Here is a 10,440-nt window from a genome sequence, read left to right as displayed (position 1 = left end):
GTTGCCTCCCAGCAAGCGCTTCTTTAATGTCGTTAGCTGGACTATTACTGAGCTTTAATCAAGTCTCAGTTTTGAGCATTCTTGCTCAAAATTGCCTTCAAGATAATGTTTAACTCTCTGTCCATTAACAATGAACCTTTTGTTAGAGTCATTATCCTGAAGCTCAACGTATCCATATGGTGATACACTTGTAATCACATATGGACCTTTCCACCGGGACTTCAATTTCCCGGGGAATAATTTGAGCCTAGAATTGAATAGCAGAACTTTCTGCCCTGGCTCAAAGACTCTGGATGACAATTTCTTATCATGCCATCTTTTTGCTTTCTCTTTGTATATTTTTGCATTCTCGAAAGTATTCAGTCTAAATTCCTCTAGCTCATTTAACTGAAGCAATCGTTTTTCTCCAGCTAACTTGGCATCAAGGTTCAGGAATCTGGTTGCCCAGTAGGCCTTATGTTCCAGTTCCACTAGCAAGTGACATGCCTTTCCATACACAAGCTGGTATGGAGAAGTCCCTATAGGGGTCTTGAATGCTGTTCTGTATGCCCACAGAGCATCATCCAAGCTTCTTGTCCAATCCCTTCTACGGTTAATTACAGTCCGTTCCAGGATTCTTTTGAGTTCTCTATTTGAGACTTCAGCTTGACCATTAGTCTGTGGGTGATATGGAGTGGCCACCCTGTGGCTAACTCCATAACGAACCAAAGCAGAATAGAGCTGTTTATTACAGAAATGAGTGCCCCCATCACTGATTAGTACTCTAGGGGTGCCAAATCTGCTGAAGATGTGTTTCTGGAGGAATTTTAACACTGTCTTAGTGTCATTAGTGGGTGTTGCAATAGCTTCCACCCCTTTGGATACATAATCCACTGCTACCAGAATATAAGTGTTTGAGTATGATGGTGGGAAAGGTCCCATGAAGTCAATACCCCATACATTAAACAACTCAATCTCTAAGATTCCTTGTTGAGGCATGGCATAACTGTGAGGCAGATTACCAGATCTTTGGCAACTGTCACAATTAAGTACAAACACTCGGGAATCTTTATAGAGAGTAGGCCAGTAGAAGCCACATTGGAGGACTCTTGTGGCTGTTCGCTCACTTCCAAAATGTCCTCCATACTGGGATCCATGGCAGTGCCATAGGATCTTCTGCGCTTCTTCTTTAGGCACACATCTACGGATTACTCCGTCTGCACATCTCTTAAAGAGATACGGCTCATCCCAAAGATAATACTTTGCATCCGTGATCAGCTTCTTTGAATGCTGCCTACTGTATTCTTTGGGTATGAATCTTACTGCCTTGTAGTTTGCAATGTCTGCAAACCATGGCACTTCCTGGATGGCAAAGAGTTGCTCATCCGGAAAGTTTTTAGAGATCTCAGAAAGAGGGAGGGACGCCCCTTCTACTGGTTCTATTCGGGACAGGTGATCTGCTACCTGATTCTCTATCCCTTTTCTGTCTCTTATTTCTATATCAAACTCTTGCAGAAGCAACACCCATCTTATAAGTCTGGGTTTTGAATCCTGCTTTGTGAGTAGATATTTAAGAGCAGCATGATCAGTGTACACAATCACTTTTGATCCTACTAAATAGGATCTGAATTTGTCAATGGCATAAACCACTGCAAGTAGCTCTTTTTCTGTGGTTGTGTAGTTCTTCTGTGCGTCATTTAGAACACGGCTGGTGATGAGCGGATAATTTGTACGCTTTTTGGCATTGTTTTTAGTATGTTTTTAGTATGATCTAGTTAGTTTTTAGTATATTTTTATTAGTTTTTAGTTAAAATTCACTTTTCTAGACTTTACTATGAGTTTGTGTGTTTTTCTGTGATTTCAGGTATTTTCTGGCTGAAATTGAGGGACCTGAGCAAAAATCTGATCCAGAGACTGAAAAGGATTGCAGATGCTGTTGGATTCTGATCTCCCTGCACTCAAAGTGGATTTTCTGGAGCTACAGAAGCCCAATTGGCGCGCTCTCAACGGCGTTGGAAAGTAGACATCCTGGGCTTTCCAGCAATATATGATAGTCCATACTTTGCCCAAGATTTGATGGCCCAAACCGGCGTTCAAAGTCACCCTCAGAATTCCCAGCGTTAAACGCCGGAACTGGCACCAAAATGGGAGTTAAACGCCCAAACTGGCATAAAAGCTGGCGTTTAACTCCAAGAAGAGTCTCTACACGAAAATGCTTCATTGCTCAGCCCAAGCACACACCAAGTGGGCCCGGAAGTGGATTTTGATGTCATGTACTCATCTCTGTACACCCTAGGCTACTAGTTTTCTATATATAGGACCTTTTACTATTGTATTTTCATCTTTGGACATCTAGTTCTTAGATCAGATCTTGGTTCTTCTGGCTCCCTCTCTGGGACCGAAGCCAATGATCACTCTTGTTCTTATGTATTTTCAACGGTGGAGTTTCTACACACCATAGATTAAGGTGTGGAGCTCTGCTGTACCTCGAGTATTAATGCAATTACTATTGTTCTTCTATTCAATTCCGCTTGTTCTTTGTCCAAGATATCACTTGTTCTTCAACTTGATGAATGTGATGATCCGTGACACTCATCATCATTCTCACTCATGAACAAAGTGACTGACAACCACTCTTGTTCTACAAGCATACGAGGCTCTAGTGTTTATCTCTTGGATTCCTGATACACGATGCATGGTTGATCGCCTGACAACCGAGTGCTCGCCTGACAAACGAGCCAGCCATTCCGTGAGATCAGAGTCTTCGTGGTATAGGCAAGAACTGATGGCGGCATTCAAGAGAATCCGGAAGGTCTAACCTTGTCTGTGGTATTCTGAGTAGGATTCAATGATTGAATGACTGTGACGTGCTTCAAACTCCTGAAGGCGGGGCGTTAGTAACAGACGCAAAAGAATCACTGGATTCTATTCCGGCCTGATTGAGAACCGACAGATGGATAGCCATGCCGTGACAGGGTGCGTTGAACATTTCCAATGAGAGGATGGGAGGTAGCCACTGACAACGGTGAAACCCTTGCATAAGCTTGCCATGGAAAGGAGTAAGAAGGATTGGATGAAGACAGTAGGAAAGCAGAGAGACGGAAGGGAAAGTATCTTCATACGCTTATCTGAAGCTCTCATCAATGATATACATAAGTATCTCTATCTTTATCTTTATGTTTTATTCATATATCATCTATACCCATTTGAGTCTGCCTGACTAAGATTTACAAGGTGACCATAGCTTGCTTCATACCAACAATCTCCGTGGGATCGACCCTTACTCGCGTAAGGTTTATTACTTGGACGACCCAGTGCACTTGCTGGTTAGTTGTGCAAAGTTGTGTAGTGATCACAATTTCGCGCACCAAGTTTTTGGCGCCGTTGCCGGGGATTGTTTTGAGTATGGACAACTGACGGTTCATCTTGTTGCTTAGATTAGGTATTTTTCTTCAGAGTTCTTAAGAATAAATTCTAGTGTTTCATGATGATCTGTTGAAGTCTGGCTGGCTGAGAAGCCATGTCTAATCTTATTGGACCGAGGTTTCAACCTATCATCACAAGAGCTTGTTGATTTCCATCAATCTTGCTATTGGAGCAATGATCTGCTAAGGCTTGGCTGGCCATTGGCCATGTCTAGTGTTTTGGACCGAAGCTTTCTTTGAAAGCTTGGCTGGCTGTGAAGCCATGTCTAATTCCTGGACCGGAGTCTTAGACTAACATTGCAATGATTCCTGGAATCCAAATTGAGAATTCTGAAACTTTTATTTTCTAGTTTCATATAATTTTCGAAAAAGCACAAAAAAAATTATAAAAATCATAAAAACCAAAAAAATATTTTATGTTTCTTGTTTAAGTCTAGTGTCTAATTTTAAGTTTGGTGTCTTGCATGCATTGTTTATTTGATCTTGGTTCTATTTTCAAGTCAATAGTACAGGGAACTGAAGATTCAGAACATGCAGCAGAGGAATTACACAGAAAAAGCTGGGCGTTCAAAACGCCCAGTGAAGAAGGACAGACTGGCGTTTAAACGCCAGCCAGGGTGCCTGGTTGGGCGTTTAACGCCCAAAAAGGTAGTGCATTGGGCGTTAAACGCCAGAATGTGCACCATTATGGGCGTTTAACGCCAGGATGGCACAAGGGGGAGGATTTTGTTTTCAAAATCAATTTTTTTTCAAGTTTTCAAAGTTTTTCAAAATCAAATCTTTTTCAAATCATATCTTTTCAATCAAATGTTTTCAAAATCAATTTCTTTCCTTTTTCAAAGATACTTACTAACAATTAATGATTTGATTGAACATTTTAAATATGTTGCCTTTTCTGTTGAGAGAGGTTTAATGTTTGAATCATATCTTTTCTTGTTAGGCAAGTCATTAATTTTTAAAATCAAATCTTTTTAAAATTGTTTTCAAATCATATCTTTTCAATCATATCTTTTTAAAAGCATAATTTTTTTATCATATCTTTTTAATCACATCTTTTTCAAAACAGTTTTTAATCATATCTTTTTGATTTCTAATTTCAAAAATCTTTTTCAAAAATTACTTGATTTCTTTCCCACTCATGATTTTCGAAAATTAATTAATTTTTTTCAAAAATGTTTTCAAAATATTTCACTTGATTTTCGAAAATTTCTTCCTCTCTTCCCACATCCTTCTATTTATGGAGTACCACTCCTTCTCAATGCACAATTCGAACTCTATCTAATTAAGTTCGAATTCTTCTACCTCTTCTTTCTATTTTTCTGTTCCTCTGACACCTCAAGGAATCTCTATACTGTGACATAGAGGATTCCATATTTTCTTGTTCTCTTCTCTTTTATATGAGCAGGAACAAAGACAAAAGCATTCTTGTTGAAGCTGACCCTGAACCTGAAAGGACCTTGAAGCGAAAACTAAGAGAAGCTAAGGCACAATTCTCTGTAGAGGACCTGACAGAAATCTTCAAAGAAGAAGAAACCATGGCAGCCGAAAACAACAACAACAACAACAATGCAAGGAAGGTGCTGGGTGACTTTACTGCACCTACTCCCGACTTCTATGGGAGAAGCATCTCTATCCCTGCCATTGGAGCAAACAACTGTGAGCTTAAGCCTCAATTAGTTTCTCTAATGCAACAGAATTGCAAGTTCCATGGACTTCCATTGGAAGATCCTCATCAGTTCTTAGCTGAATTCTTGCAAATCTGTGACACTGTCAAGACTAATGGGGTTGACCCTGAGGTCTACAGACTTATGCTATTCCCTTTTGCTGTAAGAGACAGAGCTAGGACATGGTTGGACTCACAACCTAAAGAAAGCCTAGACTCATGGGAAAAGCTAGTCAATGCCTTCTTGGCAAAGTTCTTTCCACCTCAAAAATTGAGTAAGCTTAGAGTGGAAGTCCAAACCTTCAAACAGAAGGAAGGAGAATTCCTCTATGAAGCTTGGGAAAGATACAAACAATTGATCAGAAAATGTCCATCTGATATGCTTTCTGAATGGAGCATCATAGGTATTTTCTATGATGGTCTCTCTGAACTATCCAAGATGTCTTTGGATAGCTCTGCTGGAGGATCTCTTCATCTGAAGAAGACGCCTATAGAAGCTCAAGAGCTAATTGAAATGGTTGCAAATAACCAATTCATGTACACTTCTGAAAGGAATCCTGTGAACAATGGGACAAGTCAGAAGAAAGGCGTTCTTGAGATTGATACTCTGAATGCCATTCTGGCTCAGAATAAAATATTGACTCAGCAAGTCAATTTGATTTCTCAAAGTCTGTCTGGAATGCAAAATGCACCAAGCAGTACTAAGGATGCTTCATCTGAGGAAAAAGCTTATGATCCTGAGAACCCTTCAATGGAAGAGGTGAATTACCTGGGAGAACCCTATGGAAACACCTATAATTCTTCATGGAGAAATCATCCAAATTTCTCATGAAAAAATCAAGAGAGACCTCAACAAGGTTTCAACAACAACAATGGTGGAAGAAACATGTTTAGCAATGGCAAGCCTTTTCCATCATCTTCTCAGCAACAGACAGAGAATTCTAAGCAGAACACCTCTGACTTAGCAACCATGGTCTCTGATCTAATCAAAACCACTCAAAGTTTCATGACTGAAACAAGGTCCTCCATTAGGAATTTGGAGGCACAAGTGGGACAGCTGAGCAAGAAAGTTAATGAACTCCCTCCAAGTACTCTTCCAAGCAATACAGAAGAAAATCCAAAAGGAGAGTGCAAGGCCATAAACATGGCCGAATTTGGAGAGGAAGGAGAGGAAGTGAACGCCACTGAGGAAGACCTCAATGGGCGTGCACTGACCTCCAATGAGTTCCCTAATGAGGAACCATGGGAATCTGAGGCTCAAAATGAGACCATAGAGATTCCATTGGACTTACTTCTGCCTTTCATGAGCTCTGATGAGTATTCCTCCTCTGAAGAGGATGAGTATGTCACTGAAGAGCAAGTTGCTAAATACCTTGGAGCAATCATGAAGCTAAATGACAAGTTATTTGGAAATGAGACTTGGGAGAACGAACCTCCTTTGCTCACCAAAGAACTGGATGACTTGTCTAGGCAGAAATTACCTCAAAAGAGACAAGATCCTGGGAAGTTTTTCATACCTTGTACCATAGGCACCATGACCTTCAAGAAGGCTCTGTGTGACTTAGGGTCAAGTGTAAACCTCATGCCTCTCTCTGTAATGGAGAAGCTAGGGATCTTTGAGGTGCAAGCTGCAAGAATCTCACTAGAGATGGCAGACAACTCAAGAAAACAAGCTTATGGACTTGTGGAGGATGTTTTGGTGAAGATTGAAGACCATTACATCCCTGCTGATTTCATAGTCCTAGAGACTGGAAAATGCATGGATGAATCTATCATCCTTGGCAGACCCTTCCTAGCCACAGCAAAGGCTGTGATTGATATTGATGGAGGTGAACTGATCATTCAAGTGAATGAAGAATCCTTTGTGTTTAAGGCTCAAGGATATCCCTCTGTCACCATGGAGAGGAAGCATGAAAAGCTTCTCTCAAATCAGAGTCAAGCAGAGCCCCCACAGTCAAACTCCAAGTTTGGTATTGGGAGGCCACAACCAAACTCTAAGTTTGGTGTTGAACCCCCACATTCAAACTCTAAGTTTGGTGTTGGGAGGTTCCAACATTGCTCTGAGTATCTGTGAGGCTCCATGAGAGCCCTCTGTCAAGCTACTGACATTAAAGAAGCGCTTGTTGGGAGGCAACCCAATGTTATATTTTATCTACTTTCTTTTGTTATTTTATGTTTTTTGTAGGTTGATGATCATAAGAAGTCACAAAATCAATTGAAAAAGCAAAAATAGAATGAAAAACAGGAAGAAAAACAGCACACCCTGGAGGAAGAACCTACTGGCGTTTAAACGCCAGTAAGGCTAGCAGTTGGGCGTTTAACGCCCAGTCTGGCACCATTCTGGGCGTTTAACGCCAGAAAGGGGCACCAGACTGGCGTTAAACGCCAGAAAAGGGCAAGAACCTGGCGTTAAACGCCAGAAATGGGCACCAGCCCGGCGTTTAACGCCAGATTTGGCACAAAACATGTTTTTGCATGCCATTTGGTGCAGGGATGACTTTTCCTTGACACCTCAGGATCTGTGGACCCCACAGGACCCCCACCAACCCACCACTCTCTCTTCTTCTTCACCCATTCACCAATCACCTCAATACCTCTTCCCCAAAAACCCTTCACCTATCAAATCCCATATTTCTCTTCACCACTCACATCCATGCTTCATAAAACCCCACCTACCTCACCATTCAAATTCAAACCACTTTCCCACCTAAACACCACTTCTCCCCCTCTTTGGCCGAACACAAAGCCATTCCCTTCTTCCTCATTTCTTCTTCTTCTACTCTCTTCTTTCTTCTTTTGCTCGAGGACGAGCAAACCTTTTAAGTTTGGTGTGGTAAAAGCATTGCTTTTTGTTTTTCCATAACCATTTATGGCATCCAAGGCCGGAGAAACCTCTAGAAAGAGGAAAGGGAAGGCAAAAGCTTCCACCTCCGAGTCATGGGAGATGGAGAGATTCATCTCAAGGGTGCATCAAGACCACTTCTATGAAGTTGTGGCCTTGAAGAAGGTGATCCCCGAGGTCCCTTTTTCACTCAAAAAGAGTGAATATCCGGAGATCCGACATGAGATTCGAAGAAGAGGTTGGGAAGTTCTCACCAACCCCATTCAACAAGTCGGAATCTTAATGGTTCAAGAGTTCTATGCCAATGCATGGATCACCAAGAACCATGATCAAAGTGTGAACCCGGATCCAAAGAATTGGCTTACTATGGTTCGGGGGAAATACTTGGATTTTAGTCCGGAAAATGTAAGGTTGGCATTCAACTTGCCCATGATGCAAGGAGATGAACATCCTTACACTAGAAGGGTCAACTTTGATCAAAGATTGGACCAAGTCCTCACTGACATTTGTGAAGAGGGCGCCCAATGGAAGAGAGATTCAAGCGGGAAGCCGGTTCAATTAAGAAGGCATGACCTCAAGCCCGTGGCTAGAGGATGGTTGGAGTTTATCCAACGCTCAATCATTCCCACTAGCAACCGGTCCGAAGTGACTCTAGACCGGGCCATCATGATTCATAGCATCATGATTGGAGAAGAAGTGGAAGTTCATGAGGTTATAGCTCAAGAACTTTATAAGGTGGCGGACAAGTCCTCTACCTTAGCAAGGTTAGCCTTTCCTCATCTCATTTGTCACCTCTGTTATTCAGTTGGAGTTGACATAGAGGGAGACATCCCCATTGATGAGGACAAGCCCATCACTAAGAAAAGGATGGAGCAAACAAGAGACCCTTCTCATCATGAGATCCCTGAGATGCCTCAAGGGATGCACTTTCCTCCACAAGACTATTGGGAGCAAATTAACACCTCCCTAGGAGAATTGAGTTCCAACATGGGACAACTAAGGGTGGAGCACCAAGAACATTCCATCCTCCTCCATGAAATTAGAGAAGATCAAAGAATCATGAGAGAGGAGCAACAAAGACAAGGAAGAGACATTGAGGAGCTCAAGCACTCCATAAGACCTTCAAGAGGAAGAACAAGCCGCCATCACTAAGGTGGACCCGTTCTTTAATCTCCTTGTTCTTTATTTTCTTGTTTTTCGAAAATTTATGCTTTATGTTTGTCCATGTTTGTGTCTTATGATCATTAGTGTCTTAGTGTCTATGCCTTAAAGTTATGAATGTCCTATGAATCCATCACCTTTCTTAAAAAAACAATGTTCTTAATTGAAAAAGAGAAGAATTGCATGAATTTTGAATTTTATAGCAGATTAATTATTTTGATGTGGTGGCAACACTTTTGTTTTCTGAATGTATGCTTAAACAGTGCATATGTCTTTTGAATTTGTGGTTCATGAATGTTGGCTCTTGAAAGAATAATGAAAAAGGAGACATGTTACTGAGGATCTGAAAAATCATAAAAATGATTCTTGAAGCAAGAAAAAGCAGTGAATACAAAAAAAAAAGAAAAAAAAAGAGAAAAAGAAAAAGAAAGAAAAAGAAAGAAATAAGGTTGTGATCCAAGGCAAAAAGAGTGTGCTTAAGAACCCTGGACACCTCTAATTGGGGACTTTAGCAAAGCTGAGTCACAATCTGAAAAGGTTCACCCAATTATGTGTCTGTGGCATGTATGTATCCGGTGGTAATACTGGAAGACAGAGTGCTTTGGGCCACAGCCAAGACTCAATAAGTAGCTGTGTTCAAGAATCATCATACTTAACTAGGAGAATCAATGACACTATCTGGATTCTGAGTTCCTAAAGAAGCCAATCATTCTGAATTTCAAAGGATAGAGTGAGATGCCAAAACTGTTCAGAGGCAAAAAGCTAAAAGCCCCGCTCATCTAATTAATACTGATCTTCATAGATGTTTTTGGAATTCATTGCATATTCTCTCTTTTTATCTTATTTGATTTTCAGTTGCTTGGGGACAAGCAACAATTTAAGTTTGGTGTTGTGATGAGCGGATAATTTGTATGCTTTTTGGCATTGTTTTTAGTATGTTTTTAGTATGATCTAGTTAGTTTTTAGTATATTTTTATTAGTTTTTAGTTAAAATTCACTTTTATGGACTTTACTATGAGTTTGTGTGTTTTTCTGTGATTTCAGGTATTTTCTGGCTGAAATTGAGGGACCTGAGCAAAAATCTGATCCAGAGACTAAAAAGGACTGCAGATGCTGTTGGATTCTGACCTCCCTGCACTCGAAGTGGATTTTCTGGAGCTACAGAAGCCCAATTGGCGCGCTCTCAACGGCGTTGGAAAGTAGACATCCTGGCGCGCTCTCTACCTTAGCTTGATCCACCTCTATTCCCATGTTCGAAATTTTATGCCCAAGGACAATTCCTTCAGTCACCATAAAGTGACATTTCTCCCAGTTTAAAACCAGGTTAGTCTCTTGGCATCTCTTTAGAACAAGTGCTAGATGGTTAAGAC

The 10,440-nt window shown here is 41.0% G+C and overlaps 1 non-coding gene across 1 annotated transcript; it reads right to left on the bottom strand.

Moving 5' to 3' along the window:
- Positions 1-5,344: 5,344 nt before the first annotated feature.
- LOC130959633 (small nucleolar RNA R71) lies at positions 5,345-5,452 on the bottom strand. The gene has a single exon (XR_009078705.1). It is a non-coding gene; the product is annotated as a small nucleolar RNA R71 (small nucleolar RNA).
- Between the last annotated feature and the right edge of the window lie 4,988 nt (positions 5,453-10,440).

Source organism: Arachis stenosperma, chromosome 10 (assembly GCF_014773155.1).
Source record: "Arachis stenosperma cultivar V10309 chromosome 10, arast.V10309.gnm1.PFL2, whole genome shotgun sequence".
NCBI lineage: Eukaryota > Viridiplantae > Streptophyta > Magnoliopsida > Fabales > Fabaceae > Arachis > Arachis stenosperma.
Note: the sequence above shows the minus strand (reverse complement) of the source record. Positions and strands in the feature narration are given on the sequence as shown.